The 21518-nt window shown below is 44.9% G+C and overlaps 1 protein-coding gene across 1 annotated transcript in view; it reads right to left on the reverse strand.

Moving 5' to 3' along the window:
* LOC128698287 (uncharacterized) overlaps nucleotides 1-21518 on the reverse strand; it is a 134396-nt gene that overhangs the window by 112782 nt on the left and 96 nt on the right. The window lies entirely within an intron of this gene.

The raw sequence follows: 21518 nt of genomic DNA on the forward strand, positions 1-21518 counted from the left end.
GTACTCACCTAGTTGTACTCACCTAGTTGAGGTTGCGGGGGTCGAGTCCGAGCTCCTGGCCCCGCCTCTTCACTGATCGCTACTAGGTCACTCTCCCTGAGCCGTGAGCTTTATCATACCTCTGCTTAAAGCTATGTATGGATCCTGACTCCACTACATCGCTTCCCAAACTATTCCACTTACTGACTACTCTGTGGCTGAAGAAATACTTCCTAACATCCCTGTGATTCATCTGTGTCTTCAGCTTCCAACTGTGTCCCCTTGTTACTGTGTCCAATCTCTGGAACATCCTGTCTTTGTCCACCTTGTCAATTCCTCTCAGTATTTTGTATGTCGTTATCATGTCCCCCCTATCTCTCCTGTCCTCCAGTGTCGTCAGGTTGATTTCCCTTAACCTCTCCTCGTAGGACATACCTCTTAGCTCTGGGACTAGTCTTGTTGCAAACCTTTGCACTTTCTCTAGTTTCTTCACGTGCTTGGCTAGGTGTGGGTTCCAAACTGGTGCCGCATACTCCAATATGGGCCTAACGTACACGGTGTACAGGGTCCTGAATGATTCCTTATTAAGATGTCGGAATGCTGTTCTGAGGTTTGCTAGGCGCCCATATGCTGCAGCAGTTATTTGGTTGATGTGCGCTTCAGGAGATGTGCCTGGTGTTATACTCACCCCAAGATCTTTTTCCTTGAGTGAGGTTTGTAGTCTCTGACCCCCTAGACTGTACTCCGTCTGCGGCCTTCTTTGCCCTTCCCCAATCTTCATGACTTTGCACTTGGTGGGATTGAACTCCAGGAGCCAATTGCTGGACCAGGTCTGCAGCCTGTCCAGATCCCTTTGTAGTTCTGCCTGGTCTTCGATCGAGTGAATTCTTCTCATCAACTTCACGTCATCTGCAAACAGGGACACCTCAGAGTCTATTCCTTCCGTCATGTCGTTCACAAATACCAGAAACAGCACTGGTCCTAGGACTGACCCCTGCGGGACCCCGCTGGTCACAGGTGCCCACTCTGACACCTCGCCACGTACCATGACTCGCTGCTGTCTTCCTGACAAGTATTCCCTGATCCATTGTAGTGCCTTCCCTGTTATCCCTGCTTGGTCCTCCAGTTTTTGCACCAATCTCTTGTGTGGAACTGTGTCAAACGCCTTCTTGCAGTCCAAGAAAATGCAATCCACCCACCCCTCTCTCTCTTGTCTTACTGCTGTCACCATGTCATAGAACTCCAGTAGGTTTGTGACACAGGATTTCCCGTCCCTGAAACCATGTTGGCTACTGTTGATGAGATCATTCCTTTCTAGGTGTTCCACCACTCTTCTCCTGATAATCTTCTCCATGATTTTGCATACTATACATGTCAGTGACACTGGTCTGTAGTTTAATGCTTCATGTCTGTCTCCTTTTTTAAAGATTGGGACTACATTTGCTGTCTTCCATGCCTCAGGCAATCTCCCTGTTTCGATAAGATAAGATAAGATAAGATTTCGTTCGGATTTTTAACCCCGGAGGGTTAGCCACCCAGGATAACCCAAGAAAGTCAGTGCGTCATCGAGGACTGTCTAACTTATTTCCATTGGGGTCCTTAATCTTGTCCCCCAGGATGCGACCCACACCAGTCGACTAACACCCAGGTACCTATTTGCTGCTAGGTGAACAGGACAACAGGTGTAAGGAAACGTGTCGAAATGTTCCTACCCGCCAGGAATCGAACCCGGGCCCTCCGTGTGTGAAGCGGGAGCTTTAGCCACCAGGCTATTTGTGGTTGCAGGGGTCGAGTCCTAGCTCCTAGTGTGTGTGTGTGTGTGTGTGTGTGTGTGTGTGTGTGTGTGTGTGTGTGTGTGTGTGTGTGTGTGTGTGTTTTAGGGGTATAAGATTGATTTGGCTGTTCTCTTACCCTTTTTTTGGACAGTTTATATTAGAATCACACAAAATATCAAGTATTTTTTCTTTAAGTAAACTACTAATATAGCGAGGCAGGATATACATGTATGTACTGACATTTCTCTCTGCGTATATATGCTGCGTATTTACTTAAGTCCCTATTTTAGTAATCTTGTCTGGTCCTCATGTAGTCGACAGGCTTTAAACCTCGTTAACCACCAACCAGCATCTAGGTCATCCGCGTTTCTATTTTTTCCTGCTCCTGACGAACTTAGCGTAACGTAGCCTAACTTAAGTTAGCCTAACTTTACTTAACCTAATCTAATCTTTAGACAGTGGTGTAAGGTGGAGTTTACTCCTTCCTAGTAAGTCGCTTTGTAAGTTAATGTTGAGCTCTAGTTGCTGGGTAAGTGGCCTTCCAAGGTTGTATTCCTTGACGTGAATTACATACCATGAATATGCTCTATTGATGCTGTAGCGCTCTTAATTCATGGAAGTGGAGCTATCCTCTCCATTATTAAATCAAACATGATTACCTCCCATTCCCTTCGCGCTGTATGACCCCCTACAGGTTTTACGCTTTCCCCTTGAATAAAAGTATGTATACCATTGACCTATCTAAGAGGTGCTTAAATATTAGCAACTTTCCATCTAGTTGTTATGAATATGCTGTTAGTCTATCTAGAAAGTGGGTAAATATTAGAAAGCGTCCATCTAAGAGTTCCTGGTTAATATTTAGACACTTTCTTCCCAGCATAAGTTTGTAGATGAATGGTTCAGAGAACCGACATGTTGATAAATTAGATACATGTAAATTAGACACAATTCTTGGGCACGACCTACTTCCACATTGAACACATGTGACACCACCTATGACTGCTGCACCTCTCCTGCCATACGGTTTATAAGCTGCTTCTCCGCTCATATGCCGTATTCTATTCAAGATTGATGGACTGAACACACCGACTCAAGGTTGAGGGACTGATTACCTCATTCTCCTCCTGTTCTTCAAGTTTCTCCTACGTATGGACTGATGAAGCCACTGTGTGGCGAAACGTTTCCTCAATAAAGATACCCAAGAGTTGCACATGTGTCTAATTTATTCCCAGCATAAGGTTGAGCTGAAATGTTCTGTACACAAGAGGTTCTCACCATGGGGGCCGCAGCCCCCATGATGCTGGGAGACTCACCATGGAGGCCGCGACCCCCATGATACTAGGAAACTCAACATGGCGGCCGCGGGCCCCATGATGCTAGAAAACTCACCATGGCGGCCGCGGCCCCCATGATGCTAAGAAACTCACCATGGAGACCGCGGCTCCCATGATGCTAAGAGACTCACCATGGAGACCGCGGCCCCATGATGCTAAGAGACTCACCATGGAGACCTCGGCCTCCATGATGCTAAGAAACTCACCATGGAGACCGCGGCCCCCATGGTGCTGGGAAACTCACCATGGAGACCGCGGCCCCCATGATGCTAAGAGACTCACCATGGAGACCGCGGCCCCCATGATGCGAAGAGACTCACCATGGAGACCGCGGCCCCCATGATGCTGGGAAACTCACCATGGAGACCGCGGCCCCCATGGTGCTGGGAAACTCACCATGGAGACCGCGGCCCCCCATGGTGCTGGGGAACTCACCATGGAGACCGTGGCTCCCATGGTGCTGGGAAACTCACCATGGAGACCGCGGCCCCCCATGGTGCTGGGGAACTCACCATGGAGACCGCGGCTCCCATGGTGCTGGGAAACTCACCATGGAGGCCGCGGCTCCCATGGTGCTGGGAAACTCACCATGGAGACCGCGGCCCCCATGATGCTAAGAGACTCACCATGGAGGCCGCGGCCCCCGTGATGCTAAGAGACTCACCATGGAGACCGCGGCCCCCATGATGCTAAGAGACTCACCATGGAGACCGCGGCCCCTATGATGCTAAGAAACTCATCATGGAGACCGCGGCCCCCATGATGCTGGGAGACTCACCATGGAGACCGCGGCCCCCATGATGCTGGGAGACTCACCATGGAGACCGCGGCCCCCATGATGCTAAGAGACTCACCATGGAGGCCGCGGCCCCCATGATGCTAAGAAACTCACCATGGAGACCGCGGCCCCCATGATGCTAAGAAACTCACCATGGAGACCGCGGCCCCCATGATGCTAAGAAACTCACCATGGAGACCGCGGCCCCCATGATGCTAAGAGACTCACCATGGAGACCGCGGCCCCCATGATGCTAAGAAACTCACCATGGAGACCGCGGCCCCCATGATGCTGGGAGACTCGCCATGGAGACCGCGGCCCCCATGATGCTGGGAAACTCACCATGGAGACCGCGGCCCCCATGATGCTGGGAAACTCGCCATGGAGACCGCGGCCCCCATGATGCTGGGAAACTCGCCATGGAGACCGCGGCCCCCATGATGCTGGGAAACTCACCATGGAGACCGCGGCCCCCATGATGCTAAGAGACTCACCATGGAGACCGCGGCCCCCATGATGCTAAGAAACTCACCATGGAGACCGCGGCCCCCATGGTGCTAAGAGACTCACCATGGAGACCGCGGCCCCCATGATGCTAAGAAACTCACCATGGAGACCGCGGCCCTCATGATGCTGGGAGACTCACCATGGAGACCGCGGCCCCCATGATGCTAGGAAACTCACCATGGAGACCGCGGCCCCCATGATGCTGGGAAACTCACCATGGAGACCGCGGCCCCCATGATGCTGTGAAACTCGCCATGGAGACCGCGGCCCCCATGATGCTGGGAAACTCGCCATGGAGACCGCGGCCCCCATGATGCTGGGACACTCACCATGGAGACCGCGGCCCCCATGATGCTAAGAAACTCACCATGGAGGTCGCGGCCCCCATGATGCTAAGAGACTCACCATGGAGACCGCGGCCCCCATGATGCTGGGAAACTCACCATGGAGACCGCGGCCCCCATGATGCTGGGAAACTCACCATGGAGACCGCGGCCCCCATGATGCTAAGAGACTCATCATGGAGACCGCGGCCCCTTGATGCTGTGAAACTCGCCATGGAGACCGCGGCCCCCATGATGCTGGGAAACTCACCATGGAGACCGCGGCCCCCATGATGCTAAGAAACTCACCATGGAGGCCGCGGCCCCCATGATGCTGGGAGACTCACCATGGAGACCGCGGCCCCCATGATGCTGGGAAACTCATCATGGAGACCGCGGCCCCCATGATGCTAAGAAACTCACCATGGAGGCCGCGGCCCCCATGATGCTGGGAAACTCACCATGGAGGTCGCGGCCCCCATGATGCTAAGAGACTCACCATGGAGGCCGCGGCCCCCATGATGCTGGGAGACTCACCATGGAGACCGCGGCCCCCATGGTGCTGCGACACAGCTCACGCAGCCAAACTTTGTACCAAGTATTTTTCCTTTATATAAAGACATGATAGAGAGAATAAGGTGTTATTGCGACAGTGTTGTCGTCGGGCTAGAGCTGCATCAAGTGTGCAGAAGGTCAGTATTTGATCAAACTTCTCCTTTGTATATATTAAGACACATACGCACTTTGTATATATTCTGTAGAGTACATATCGCTTGATGTGTATGAACTGAAAACAGCAGTATATACGCAGAGGGAAATATACCTCAATGTATATACACATTTGGACTATATTGGGTATTAAAGTATTTTTGTCTGGCGGTGTAGATATGACATGTAGCCTCAGTGACCATCATGTAGTTAAGAGGCTTTAAATTTAGTAAATCAATCATATTCATGTATTGATTCTAATCACGTTCTCAAGGAATGTGATTACAAGATCACGAAAGCGTTTCGATTTTAATTATATTTCAAAGTGGTTAAATTGCATATTAAGATACGACTTATTTCTTGTCATCCTGTTGTGTATACATTTTCGCTCACCATGAGGCGGGCCAAAGCGACACGGGTTCGAATCCTCGGCTAGTCGCAGTGTTGTTATTGATTAATACCTCTCGTTCGTAGTTACAATATATATATATATATATATATATATATATATATATATATATATATATATATATATATATATATATATATATATATATATATATATATATATATATATATATATATAAAATATATATATATATATATATATATATATATATATATATATATATATATATATATATATATATATATATATATATATCGCTTATCATGAGGCAGTCCAGTACAACATGGGTTCGAATCCTTGGCTAGCGCAGTGTTGTTATTGATATATATATATATATATATATATATATATATATATATATATATATATATATATATATATATATATACATACATATACATACATATACATACATACATACATACATACATACATACATACATACATACATACATATTATTGTGAGAGAGATCAGGGGTGGGGAAGGTGGTATATACAGTTACATTTGCCTAGATCCCTGGGGGAGGTTGGTAGAACCTTGGTTAATAAACTGGACCTCCCTCTAGGCACCAACACCGCTCACCTAGTTTTAAACTTCCCCCCCCCCAGTGACTATTTCCTAGTATCCCAGTCTCTGTCTGTCTGTCTCTCTCTCTCTCTCTCTCTCTCTCTCTCTCTCTCTCTCAATTCGTAAAGCAAGTTTTATTCATACGTGCTGAAGTACAAATATTTTCATAGTTTTATTAAGAGAGGAGGAGGGGGGGGTTACCTGGAGGTTATTCCGGGGATCAACGCCCCCGCGGCCCGGTCCATGACCAGGCCTCCCGATGGATCAGGGTCTGATCAACTAGGCTGTTACTGCTGGCCGCACGCAGTCCAACGTACGAGCCACAGCCCGGCTGATCCGGCACTGACTTTAGGTATCTGTCCAGCTCTCTCTTGAAGGCAGCCAGGGGCTTATTGGCAATTCCCCTAATGCTTGATGGGAGGCTGTTGAACAGTCTTGGGCCCAGGACACTTACGGTACTTTCCCTTAGTGTACCAATGGCGCCCCTACTTTTTATTGGCGGCATTTTGCATCGCCTGCCCAGTCTTTTACTTTCGTAGGGAGTGATTTCTGTGTGCAGATTTGGGACCATTCCTTCCAAGATTTTCCAAGTGTAGATTATGATATATCTCTCCCTCCTGCGTTCCAACGAGTACAAGTCAAGTGCTTCCAAGCGTTCCCAGTAGTTAAGGTGCTTGACAGAACTTATACGTGCAGTAAAGGATCTCTGTACACTCTCTAGATCTGCGATTTCACCTGCTTTGTATGGAGATGTTAATGTACAGCAGTATTCCAGCCTAGAGAGAACAAGTGATTTGAAAAGGATCATCATGGGCTTGGCATCTCTCGTTTTGAAAGTTCTCATTATCCATCCTATCATTTTCTTTGCACGTGCGATCGTGGCACTGTTGTGATCCTTGAAAGTGAGATCCTCAGACATTACTACTCCCAGGTCCCTTACATTATTTTTCCGCTCTATTGTATGGCCGGAGTCAGTAGTATACTCTGTTCTAGTTATTATCTCCTCCAGTTTTCCATAACGGAGTAGTTGGAATTTGTCCTCATTGAACATCATATTGTTTACCGTTGCCCACTGGAAAACTTTGTTTATATCTTCTTGGAGGTTAACCGCGTCCTCAGCAGATGACAGCCTCATGCAGATCCTAGTATCATCCGCAAAGGATGATACGGTGCTGTGGTGTATATCTCTGTTTATGTCTGATATGAGGATAAGGAATAAGATGGGGGCGAGTACTGTGCCTTGTGGAACAGAGCTCTTCACTATGGCAGCCTCCGATTTAACTCTGTTGACCACTACTCTTTGTGTTCGATTTGTTAGGAAGTTGAAGATCCATCTCCCCACTTTCCCAGTTATTCCTTTAGCACGTATTTTATGGGCTATTACGCCATGATCGCATTTGTCAAATGCTTTTGCAAAGTCTGTGTATATTACATCTGCATTCTGATTTTCTTCCAGTGCATCCAAGGCCATGTCATAGTGATCCAGTAGTTGTGATAGGCAGGAGCGACCTGCCCTGAACCCATGTTGCCCTGGATTGTGCAGATTTTGGGAATCCAGGTGATTTGCAATCCTGCTTCTTAGCACTCTTTCAAAGATTTTTATGATGTGGGATGTCAGAGCTATTGGTCTATAGTTCTTAGCTAATGCTTTGCTGCCACCTTTATGGAGTGGGGCTATATCCTTTGTTTTAAGTGACTGTGGAATTTCACCCATGTCCAAGCTCCTCCTCCATAGTGTACTTAGGGCACGTGAGAGGGGTTTCTTGCAGTTCTTAATGAAAACAGAGTTCCACGAGTCTGGGCCCGGGGCTGAGTGCATAGGCATGTTGTCAATGGCTTTTTCGAAATCTATCGGAGTTAGGGTAATGTCGGAAATCTGGCATACATTTATGGAGTTTTGAGGCTCATTCATGAAGAAATCATTTGGGTCGTCGATCCTCAGACCGATTAGTGGTTCACTAAACACAGAGTCGTACTGGGATTTCAATATTTCACTCATTTCCTTCTTGTCGTCTGTGTAAGTCCCATCCTGTCTGAGTAAGGGCCCGATACTAGATGTGGTATTTGCCTTGTTTTTGGCATATGAAAAGAAATATTTTGAATTTCTTTCAATTTCACTAATAGCTTTAAGCTCCTCCTGCCTCTCCTGGTTCCTGTAAGAGTCATTTAGCTTAAGTTCGATAGTTTCCACTTCCCTGGTCAGCGCCTCCCTTCGTGTATCAGATATTCTAGCACTCCTGAGGAGCTCAGTGACTCTTCGTCGTCTTCTGTAGAGGGAGCGTCTTTTTCTCTCCAGTTTACTCCTGCTCTTCTTCTTTCTTAGGGGAATATGCCTAGAACATGCTTCGGCTACCAGGCAGTTGATCCTTTCAAGGCACTGGTTTGGGTCCATGTCATTTAAGACATCTTCCCAACATGTTTCGTTTAGGACATGGTTTACCTGGTCCCAGTTGATGTTCTTGTTGTTGAAATTGTATTTTGTGAAGACACCTTCACAGGTACATGCATTCTGTTGTTCAGGACCCCTATGCATGTACGTCTGGACTTCGATTAGATTGTGATCGGAATTAGTTGTTTTTGATATTCTTATGTCTCTTATCAGGTCCTCATTATTTGTGAAGATAAGGTCAAGTGTGTTTTCTAGTCTTGTTGGCTCCACTATCTGCTGGCTTAAGGTGTGTTTTTCGCAGAGACTTAGTAGCTCATGTGTGTGTGACCTTTCATCTGCGCTACCTCCGGGGATTGTTTCAGCTATAACATTATTTGCTACATTCTTCCATTTTGTATGCCTTAGGTTGAAATCACCAAGCAGTAAGATGTTTGGGGATGGAGCTGGAAGGTTTTCCAAACAGTAATCGATTTTCAGTAGCTGTTCCTTGAACTGTTGGGAGGTTGCATCTGGTGGCTTGTATACAACCACGTTGGTGAGTGAAGCAAGTAACCACGTTGGTGAGTGACGCAAGTAACCATGTTGGTGAGTAAAGCAAGTAACCATGTTGGTGAGTGAAGCAAGTAACCACGTTGGTGAGTGAAGCAAGTAACCACGTTGGTGAGTGACGCAAGTAACCACGTTGGTGAGTGACGCAAGTAACCACGTTGGTGAGTGACGCAAGTAACCACGTTGGTGAGTGACGCAAGTAACCATGTTGGTGAGTGAAGCAAGTAACCACGTTGGTGAGTGAAGCAAGTAACCACGTTGGTGAGTGACGCAAGTAACCATGTTGGTGAGTGAAGCAAGTAACCACGTTGGTGAGTGAAGCAAGTAACCACGTTGGTGAGTGAAGCAAGTAACCACGTTGGTGAGTGACGCAAGTAACCACGTTGGTGAGTGAAGCAAGTAACCACGTTGGTGAGTGAAGCAAGTAACCACGTTGGTGAGTGACGCAAGTAACCACGTTGGTGAGTGAAGCAAGTAACCACGTTGGTGAGTGAAGCAAGTAACCACGTTGGTGAGTGACGCAAGTAACCACGTTGGTGAGTGACGCAAGTAACCACGTTGGTGAGTGACGCAAGTAACCATGTTGGTGAGTGAAGCAAGTAACCACGTTGGTGAGTGAAGCAAGTAACCACGTTGGTGAGTGAAGCAAGTAACCACGTTGGTGAGTTACGCAAGTAACCATGTTGGTGAGTGAAGCAAGTAACCACGTTGGTGAGTGAAGCAAGTAACCACGTTGGTGAGTGAAGCAAGTAACCACGTTAGTGAATGAAGCAAGTAACCACGTTAGTGAGTGAAGCAAGTAACCACGTTGGTGAGTGAAGCAAGTAACCACGTTGGTCAGTGAAGCAAGTAACCACGTTGGTGAGTGAAGCAAGTAACCACGTTAGTGATTGAAGCAAGTAAACACGTTAGTGAGTGAAGCAAGTAACCACGTTGGTGAGTGAAGCAAGTAACCACGTTAGTGAGTGAAGCAAGTAACCACGTTGGTGAGTGAAGCAAGTAACCACGTTAGTGAGTGAAGCAAGTAACCACGTTGGTGAGTGAAGCAAGTAACCACGTTGGTGAGTGAAGCAAGTAACCACGTTAGTGAGTGAAGCAAGTAACCACGTTGGTGAGTGAAGCAAGTAACCACGTTGGTGAGTGAACCAAGTAACCACGTTAGTGAGTGAAGCAAGTAACCACGTTAGTGAGTGAAGCAAGTAACCACGTTGGTGAGTGAAGCAAGTAACCACGTTAGTGAGTGAAGCAAGTAACCACGTTAGTGAGTGAAGCAAGTAACCACGTTGGTGAGTAAAGCAAGTAACCACGTTAGTGAGTGAAGCAAGTAACCACGTTAGTGAGTGAAGCAAGTAACCACGTTAGTGAGTGAAGCAAGTAACCACGTTGGTGAGTGAAGCAAGTAACCACGTTAGTGAGTGAAGCAAGTAACCACGTTAGTGAGTGAAGCAAGTAACCACGTTAGCGAGTGAAGCAAGTAACCACGTTAGTGAGTGAAGCAAGTAACGTTAGTGAGTGAAGCAAGTAACCACGTTAGTGAGTGAAGCAAGTAACCACGTTAGTGAGTGAAGCAAGTAACCACGTTTGTGAGTGAAGCAAGTAACCACATTAGTGAGTGAAGCAAGTAGCCACCTTAGTGAGTGAAGCAAGTAACCAAGTTAGTGAGTGACGCAAGTAACCACGTTAGTGAGTGAAGCAAGTAACCACGTTAGTGAGTGACGCAAGTAACCACGTTAGTGAGTGAAGCAAGTAACCACGTTAGTGAGTGAAGCAAGTAACCACGTTAGTGAGTGAAGCAAGTAACCACGTTGGTGAGTGAAGCAAGTAACCACGTTAGTGAGTGAAGCAAGTAACCACGTTAGTGAGTGAAGCAAGTAACCACGTTAGCGAGTGAAGCAAGTAACCACGTTAGTGAGTGAAGCAAGTAACGTTAGTGAGTGAAGCAAGTAACCACGTTAGTGAGTGAAGCAAGTAACCACGTTAGTGAGTGAAGCAAGTAACCACGTTTGTGAGTGAAGCAAGTAACCACGTTAGTGAGTGAAATAAGTAACCACGTTGGTGAGTGAAGCAAGTAACCATGTTGGTGAGTGAAGCAAGTAACCACGTTAGTGAGCGAAGCAAGTAGCCACCTTAGTGAGTGAAGCAAGTAACCAAGTTAGTGAGTGACGCAAGTAACCACGTTAGTGAGTGAAGCAAGTAACCACGTTAGTGAGTGACGCAAGTAACCACGTTAGTGAGTGAAATAAGTAACCACGTTGGTGAGTGAAGCAAGTAACCATGTTGGTGAGTGAAGCAAGTAACCACGTTAGTGAGCGAAGCAAGTAACCACGTTGGTGAGTGAAGTAACCACGTTGGTGAGTGAAGCAAGTAACCATGTTGGTGAGTGAAGCAAGTAACCACGTTAGTGAGTGAAGCAAGTAACCACGTTGGTGAGTGAAGCAAGTAACCACGATGGTGAATGAAGCAAGTAACCATGTTGGTGAGTGAAGCAAGTAACCACGTTGGTGAGTGAAGCAAGTAACCATGTTGGTGAGTGAAGCAAGTAACCACGTTAGTGAGTGAAGCAAATAACCACGTTGGTGAGTGAAGCAAGTAAGCATGTTAGTGAGTGAAGCAAGTAACCACGTTAGTGAGTGACGCAAGTAACCACGTTAGTGAGTGAAGCAAGTAACCACGTTAGTGAGTGAAGGAAGTAACCACGTTAGTGATTGAAGCAAGTAACCACGTTAATGACTGAAGCAAGTAACCACGTTAGTGAGTGAAGCAAGTAACCACGTTAGTGAGTGAAGCAAGTAACCACGTTAGTGAGTGAAGCAAGTAAGCACGTTAGTGAGTGAAGCAAGTAACCACGTTAGCGAGTGAAGCAAGTAACCACGTTAGTGAGTGAAGCAAGTAACCACGTTAGTGAGTGAAGCAAGTAATCGTTAGTGAACGAAGCAACAACGTTAGTGATTGAAGCAAGTAACCACGTTAGTGAGTGAAGCAAGTAACCACGTTAGTGAGTGAAGCAAGCAACCACATTAGTGAGTAAAGCAAGTAACCACGTTAGTGAGTGAAGCAAGTAACCACGTTAGTGAGTGAAACAAGTAACCACGTTAGTGAGTGAAGCAAGTAACCACGTTAGTGAGTGAAGCAAGTAACCACGTTAGTGAGTGAAGCAAGTACCCACGTTAGTGAGTGAAGCAAGCAACCACATTAGTGAGTGAAGCAAGTAACCACATTAGTGGGTGAAGCAAGTAACCACGTTAGTGAGCGAAGCAAGTAACCACGTTAGTGAGTGAAGCAAGTAACCACGTTAGTGAGTGAAGCAAGTAACCACGTTAGTGAGTGAAGCAAGTAACCACGTTGGTGAGTGAAGCAAGTAACCATATTGGTGAGCGAAGCAAGTAACCATGTTGGTGAGTGAAGCAAGTAACCACGTTAGTGAGTGAAGCAAGTAACCACGTTAGTGAGCGAAGCAAGTAACCACGTTAGTGAGTGAAGCAAGTAACCACGTTGGTGAGTGAAGCAAGTAACCATGTTGGTGAGTGAAGCAAGTAACCACGTTAGTGAGTGAAGCAAGTAACCACGTTAGTGAGTGAAGCAAGTAACCACGTTAGTGAGTGAAGCAAGTAACCATGTTGGTGAATGAAGCAAGTAACCACGTTAGTGAGTGAAGCAAGTAACCACGTTAGTGAGTGAAGCAAGTAACCACGTTAGTGAGTGAAGCAATTAACCACGTTGGTGAGTGAAGCAAGTAACCACGTTAGTGAGTGAAGCAAGTAACCACGTTAGTGAGTGAAGCAAGTAACCACGTTAGTGAGTGAAGCAAGTAACCGCGTTGGTGAGTGAAGCAAGTAACCATGTTAGTGAGTGAAGCAAGTAACCATGTTGGTGAGTGAAGCAAGTAACCACGTTAGTGAGTGAAGCAAGTAACCACGTTGGTGAGTGAAGTAAGTAACCACGTTAGTGAGTGAAGCAAGTAACCACGTTGGTGAGTGAAGCAAGTAACCACGTTAGTGAGTGAAGCAAGTAACCACGTTAGTGAGTGAAGCAAGTAACCACGTTGGTGAGTGAAGCAAGTAACCACGTTAGTGAGTGAAGGAAGTAACCACGTTGGTGAGTGAAGCAAGTAACCATGTTGGTGAATGAAGCAAGTAACCACGTTAGTGAGTGAATCAAGTAACCACGTTAGTGAGTGAAGCAAGTAACCACGTTAGTGAGTGAAGCAATTAACCACGTTGGTGAGTGAAGCAAGTAACCACGTTGGTGAGTGAAGCAAGTAACCACGTTGGTGAGTGAAGCAAGTAACCATGTTGGTGAATGAAGCAAGTAACCACGTTAGTGAGTGAAGCAAGTAACCACGTTAGTGAGTGAAGCAAGTAACCACTTTAGTTTGTGAAGCAAGTAACCACGTTAGTGAGTGAAGCAAGTAACCACGTTGGTGAGTGAAGCAAGTAACCACGTTGGTGAGTGAAGCAAGTAACCACGTTGGTGAGTGAAGCAAGTAACCACGTTAGTGAGTGAAGCAAGTAACCACGTTGGTGAGTGAAGCAAGTAACCATTTTGGTGAATGAAGCAAGTAACCACGTTGGTGAGTGAAGCAAGTAACCACGTTGGTGAGTGAAGCAAGTAACCACGTTGGTGAGTGAAGCAAGTAACCACGTTGGTGAGTGAAGCAAGTAACCATGTTGGTGAGTGAAGCAAGTAACCACGTTAGTGAGTAAAGCAAGTAACCATGTTGGTGAGTGAAGCAAGTAACCACGTTAGTGAGTAAAGCAAGTAACCATGTTGGTGAGTGAAGCAAGTAACCATGTTGGTGAGTGAAGCAAGTAACCACGTTGGTGAGTGAAGCAAGTAACCATGTTGGTGAGTGAAGCAAGTAACCACGTTAGTGAGTAAAGCAAGTAACCACGTTGGTGAGTGAAGCAAGTAACCATGTTGGTGAGTGAAGCAAGTAACCATGTTGGTGAGTGAAGCAAGTAACCACGTTAGTGAGTAAAGCAAGTAACCATGTTGGTGAGTGAAGCAAGTATCCACGTTGGTGAGTGAAGCAAGTAACCACGTTAGTGAGTAAAGCAAGTAACCATGTTGGTGAGTGAAGCAAGTATCCACGTTGGTGAGTGAAGCAAGTAACCATTTTGGTGAATGAAGCAAGTAACCATGTTGGTGAGTGAAGCAAGTAACCACGTTGGTGAGTGAAGCAAGTATCCACGTTGGTGAGTGAAGCAAGTAACCATTTTGGTGAATGAAGCAAGTAACCATGTTGGTGAGTGAAGCAAGTAACCACGTTAGTGAGTAAAGCAAGTAACCACGTTGGTGAGTGAAGCAAGTATCCACGTTGGTGAGTGAAGCAAGTAACCACGTTAGTGAGTGAAGCAAGTAACCACGTTGGTGAGTGAAGCAAGTAACCACGTTGGTGAGTGAAGCAAGTAACCACGTTAGTGAGTGAAGCAAGTAACCACGTTGGTGAGTGAAGCAAGTAACCACGTTGGTGAGTGAAGCAAGTAACCACGTTGGTGAGTGAAGCAAGTAACCACGTTAGTGAGTGAAGCAAGTAACCACGTTAGTGAGTGAAGCAAGTAACCGCGTTGGTGAGTGAAGCAAGTAACCACGTTGGTGAGTGAAGCAAGTATCCACGTTGGTGAGTGAAGCAAGTAACCACGTTAGTGAGTGAAGCAAGTAACCACGTTGGTGAGTGAAGCAAGTAACCACGTTGGTGAGTGAAGCAAGTAACCACGTTAGTGAGTGAAGCAAGTAACCACGTTGGTGAGTGAAGCAAGTAACCACGTTGGTGAGTGAAGCAAGTAACCACGTTAGTGAGTGAAGCAAGTAACCACGTTGGTGAGTGAAGCAAGTAACCACGTTAGTGAGTGAAGCAAGTAACCACGTAGTGAGTGAAGCAAGTAACCACGTTGGTGAGTGAAGCAAGTAACCACGTTAGTGAGTGAAGCAAGTAACCACGTTGGTGAGTGAAGCAAGTAACCACGTTAGTGAGTGAAGCAAGTATCCACGTTGGTGAGTGAAGCAAGTAACCACGTTAGTGAGTGAAGCAAGTAACCACGTTGGTGAGTGAAGCAAGTAACCACGTTGGTGAGTGAAGCAAGTAACCACGTTAGTGAGTGAAGCAAGTAACCACGTAGTGAGTGAAGCAAGTAACCACGTTGGTGAGTGAAGCAAGTAACCACGTTAGTGAGTGAAGCAAGTAACCACGTTAGTGAGTGAAGCAAGTAACCACGTAGTGAGTGAAGCAAGTAACCACGTTGGTGAGTGAAGCAAGTAACCACGTTAGTGAGTGAAGCAAGTAACCACGTTAGTGAGTGAAGCAAGTAACCACGTAGTGAGTGAAGCAAGTAACCACGTTGGTGAGTGAAGCAAGTAACCACGTTGGTGAGAGTCATTCATGCAGCTCTCAATACAATTGTGTATAATCAAGACTAAAGTTCCTATCACGTAGTGGCGATTTTCACAGTCAAGTGAAGAGAGACTAACAACAGTACGATGGCACCGTGACACAGTACGTTGACACCGTGACACAGTACGTTGACACCCTGACACAGTACGATGACACCCTGACACAGTACGATGGCACCGTGGCACAGTACGATGGCACCGTGACACAGTACGATGGCACCGTGACACAGTACGATGGCACCGTGACACAGTACGATGGCAACGTGACACAGTACGATGGCACCGTGACACAGTACGATGGCACCGTGGCACAGTTTAACTACCAGTCCAGATAACTGACCACATCAACACTTGAAATTTTGTTATTATATTAAAGGGGAAGCACTAAGCCCGTATATATCACAAAGCGCCTGGGAACAAGCGGAATGGGCACTAGGCTTTAATTCCTTGAATCAAGAGCCCTTGAACTATGAAGATTGAAAGGCTTTCTTAACAAGTGCCAGATTAACCAAGTGTTGTTGGCTACGTTGGCAGGCTAACCGCTGGCACCTACAGCCTGGTTAATCAGGCAGTCAATAAGGCCAGGCTGTAAGGGTAGAAGAACTCGTGAAGCTGATCACAGGTATGATCTGGTTTGTGCGTTTGACTTAAGAGAGCTTAAGATCAACATTTTATAAGATGATTGAAACTTGTAACAATTCCTGTCTCATGACAGGATAACTACGGTGGCTTCAAAATCTTGCCCTTTAAATTAAGCTTCAAGTATCTTGGTATTATCCTACCTAAAGATCAACAAACAGTTCTCAGTCACCATCTACTCTGCAGTATGTTTGAACTCCGGCAGCGGAGTCAGCCAGGAGCCCAGTGTGCGCCTCTGGTGATGTCATCACTCACCAAAAATACATGAATCTCGCAAGTGAACGCAGCAGTTATGTATTTCTCACTATGTTGTTTCTCTGTTGCTGCCTTCACTTGCATGTGTGTAGTTACAAACCTGTGCCTGCCCACTTACATGCGTATCCACATGTACTTGCCCATGTACCTACTCACTTACATGTATAACCACACATGTATGTACTCTCTCCAGTCTCAGTCCTCTCCTTCCCTCGCCATATTTCCTCCCTTTCCATCCTTCCCAACTTTCCACTTCCTCTTCCTGTGATATAAACAATCAGATCACTGCACATCAAAACTAAACTCAGGTGTTGAACTGTACTAAGAGGAACGATGTTGTTTACACACAACCATCCTTCGCCGCCTCACCTGTAAACACCTCAGTTGTTCCTCAAACAGTAATAATATTAATGAAGAATTTTATTGCCATAGGCACTTTAATATATTTTTGAACGAAATTTATATATATATATATATATATATATATATATATATATATATATATAAATTGTGTGTTTGTATTTTACTTTATGAAGCGAAAAACCTATGTGGGTCATTCAGCTCCCTTAGTGCTGGAAGTTCGAGCCTCCTTCCACTAAACGCGGCTTAATTCGCAATCACTCAGTGTTGGAAATCACTGTGAATGTTACACTAGGTTCGATTCAGATGTATGTTGAATCACATCGTTCTCAGTCAATAGGATGCTACGAATGTCGGGGAGACATTCAGACGTCACTGCAAGAGAACCAAGCATCACACATGACTGGTGGATAAGAACCAATTGATACACGTTATAGGCAGACAGTGGCCAATCATCGCAGGCCATTAGCGGCCGGCGACCAATCAGCCGACTCTATGGCCCCAAAGAAATTCCGACAAGTTGTTGGTGATTTCAGCACTGGAGTTTGTCATATTTAGGCAATCACTGAACGGTAATGACACGGTTGTGTGAGCACGGCGACTCTGGAGTCCTCAATACTTGGCTTCATCTAAGGAACACATCAGAGCAGTGTAATGTTATTTTCTCTACTGGGAATTCCAGTAACTTCATGAATGGCGCTAGTTTTCCCTGAGGTATCTTAAAATACACTAAACTAGTTGGTGTAGTTTTATGAAGACGGCAGGAAGCTTTCTTATTGACACCATCACAATTAAGCAACTAGTGGCAGGAAATTTCTAAAGCTGTCGTAGCGGACGAACCTTTAAAGGTATACTTGATAATATCCTCATTGACCAGCTGCAGTTTTCCAGCTCAGGCTGATAGATTTCAACACTGTATGAGCACCATCCTGTGTGATGGAATATGACGGGGAAAAACAGCTAGTTTTTGTTTCCACTCTGTAACTATTATATACAATAGGGTGGCAGCACTCTGCTGATGTTTCCAGTTTTCCTTTATAAAATAAAATGAGTTATAGACTGGTGAGAGGTCCGAGCAAGAACACAAGTCACAATATCGTGACCGGAACAGCTCAATAATAATCCGAACTTTAAACGAAGTTTCAGTCTGTCACTGATCATTGTTAAGTTCAGAACAAGTTCAGAACAGATAGTGGATGGGGGGGGGGTTACTTGTGGCTAGTTGCAGTCATGGTACTGTGACTTTTATTCTTCAGTTAGGTCCTAGAATTACGATACATCCAGCAAGTAAGTCTTACGAGTACTTCATACTAGTCGATTCGCCTGAGTTAGTCTCCGGTGTAGTTAAAAAGGGAAGTTAATAAGGTCGATAAGGTCAAAAGTGTTAGCTCAGTGAGTAGATCCACAACAAATTGGTTCAACTAGTACATCTGTCCAGTGAGTGAATCCACTACATTGATCTCCAAAACTTCTGTTGAATTTCTAATACTCGTGAGCCTTCAAATGAAATCTGCAGCAAGTGACTGGCAATCCTAGGATGAGCTTTCAGGAAGCACAGTAGTGATTCACTGTCCTATATACTGCTTATGTCAAGCCTATCATGGAGTATGCATTGAGTATGCAACACCAGCACAAACCCCCCACCTAATCATGAAAGTAAACCTCTGTAAAAGTACGTGTAAAGAATCAGAGATATTTAAAGACCACATGTGAGGTACTTAGGGACAAGTAGGAGGTACAAGGGAAGAGTTATCGTGAGCTGATGGAATCTAAAGACCCAGATAAACCAGTTATGTTATGAAATACTACTACTAGGTAAAGATAAGATAAGTGAAGTAAACTGAATGAAGTAGTAGTAATAGTATTAGTAGCAGTAGTAGTAGTAATAATAGTAGCAGTAGTAGTAATATTATCTGTGTTTGGGTGATCATAGTCTCTGTGGGTCAGTCTCAAACCAGAACACGACTAGTTTAAGTCCACTGTGTGGGCGAAACGTGCTAAGTAAAGGTTTCATATAACTGGGATAACCAAGAGCTGAAGCTACCCTCGCAAGCACTACTCTTCTCACTACAGCTGCTGTGTACAAAACCATAAGAGCAAGAAAATACCCAATAACCTGGAGGTAATTATAAATTCGGATAGGAAGTATAGAAGCAAAGATATGCTTTGGTAGTTTTGAAATCAAGTTAGGAAGACGAGTAACAATGTTTGAGTGTGACCTGTCTTACATGGCCGGTTCTCCGCTCGTCGTTATATTTCTTCACTGGCTAATGATACAATCATGACCTGCCACACTAATACCATTAACATTATGGTAGATATTTTAAGGATTTGAGGCAATTAGGATATGTCCTGTGGCGACCTTGGAAGCCATTTTTCAAAATGGCTGCCAGTCAAATTATGATAGGCAGATGTTATGTCGAAGCAATTTAAACATGTATGTATTAAACACGTCTCCTCTCATCTCTGGAAATATGAGGGCCAACACGCCTCAGAATCAGTCTGGTACATCATCACAGAGGCCTAACGAGTCACCTTATTTTGAAGTATATTTAAATATTGGGTATAAAATTGATCAGTGAACTCGTATAAGGAAGTAACCCCCAGCAACAGCAACCTACGTTGCTCATAAAGAACTGTGTGGGTAGTGTCAGGAAGTTTATTTAGGTACAGGTACACATAACTACAATTATCATACATAGTGTAAAATACCTATGATATCCCACAAGTCAGACAAAGTGACATATTTCCTTTAGGGTCCTCAGAAAGTACCCAGATAATTGGGTACTGTGTCATGATTACCACATTCATGGGACCATGTGAAGGTTAATTACCACATTCATGGGACCATGTGAAGGTTAGTTACCAGATCCATGTGACCATGTGAAGGTTAGTTACCACATTCATGGGACCATGTGAAGGTTAGTTACCAGATCCATGTGACCATGTGAAGGTTAGTTACCACATTCATGGTACATGTGAAGGTTAGTAAATTTATGTACAAGTATGTATGATAATTGTAGTTATGTTAACCTGTGGCTAAATAAACTCACACTTGTTTGTCACTAGTTAATGATCCAAATTGGATCGAAGCGTCGTCATTAGTTTCAGTCTCCTGTGTGCGGGTATTTGTTTACTGACATTCTAATGTAATATTCATGTAATCATTTAAGTGAATAATATGTAAGTAAATCTTCCTCTCCCAGACGAAAACGTTGGTTGGAATCTTACTGCGATATCTTCCCCATTCCCCCTGAAGATATCTCTCGGGTTATAAAACTAAAGATAACACTAGAACTGAGTCAGACGTAACCATGATAAATTATGCAAGGTAATATATTACCCTAACGAAGATATCACACCCATGATCATGATATCACACCCATGATCATGTTACCACACCCATGATCATGTTATCACACCAATGATCATGTTATCACATGATGTGTGATAACATGATCATGTTATCACATGATGTGTGATAACATGATCATGTTATCACACATGATCATGTTACCACGCCCATGATCATGTTATCACCCATGATCATGTTATCACAGCCATGATCATGTTATCACACCCATGATCATGTTATCACACCCATGAAGGTAATGTCACCTTCACGAAGGTAAGATCACCACCACGATCATGATATCACGCCCACAATCATAATATCACGCCCACAATCATAATATCACACCCACAATCATACCACACCCACAATAATAATATACCCACAATCATAATATCATACCCACAATCATACCACACCCACAATCATAATATACCCACAATCATAATATCACACCCACAATCATAATATACCCACAATCATAATATACCCACAATCATAATATACCCACAATCATAATATACCCACAATCATAATATCAATCTCAGTCATAATATACCCACAATCGTAATATCACATACAGGTCATTACTGCCACAATCTTCGGGAAAACTGAGGCTTCTTTGCCAATATTCTTCACATGACAAGCACCAATATTCTTCACATGACAAGCACCAATGTTCTTCACATGACAAGCACCAATATTCTTCACATGACAAGCACCAATATTCTTCACATGACAAGCACCAATATTCTTCACATGACAAGCACCAGAAGTTACTACTCTCTTGAGAGGCGTCGCCGTCCTAGTTAACGATACACATGATGGCAGCTGCGGCTTCTGCTGTTGTGAACAACTGCTGCTGTTAACACCTGCGGCACAACTATTACTTCTTCTACCCCCTGTGGAATCCGTGAAATCCAAGACCAGAGATCACTTCCTGGCAGATAACCGCCGCTCATTCCCATATCACTTCACTTCTCTGAGCTTTATCTTCGTTTCTACACATAATGTACATAACGCACATAACGTACACTCCTAATATTTAACACAACACCTATCTACACACTGTTGCATCGCCAGAGGCTCTGTGATGAACCACTGACATAGACAAATCAGGGTCGCTCAGCCCAATTGAAAACCCAATCACTTGATGCTCAAAGCTAGTCATCATTAGACTTCACATTTCACAAAACGTGTCAC

Source organism: Cherax quadricarinatus, chromosome 63, assembly GCF_038502225.1.
Source record: "Cherax quadricarinatus isolate ZL_2023a chromosome 63, ASM3850222v1, whole genome shotgun sequence".
Taxonomy (NCBI): Eukaryota; Metazoa; Arthropoda; class Malacostraca; order Decapoda; family Parastacidae; genus Cherax; species Cherax quadricarinatus.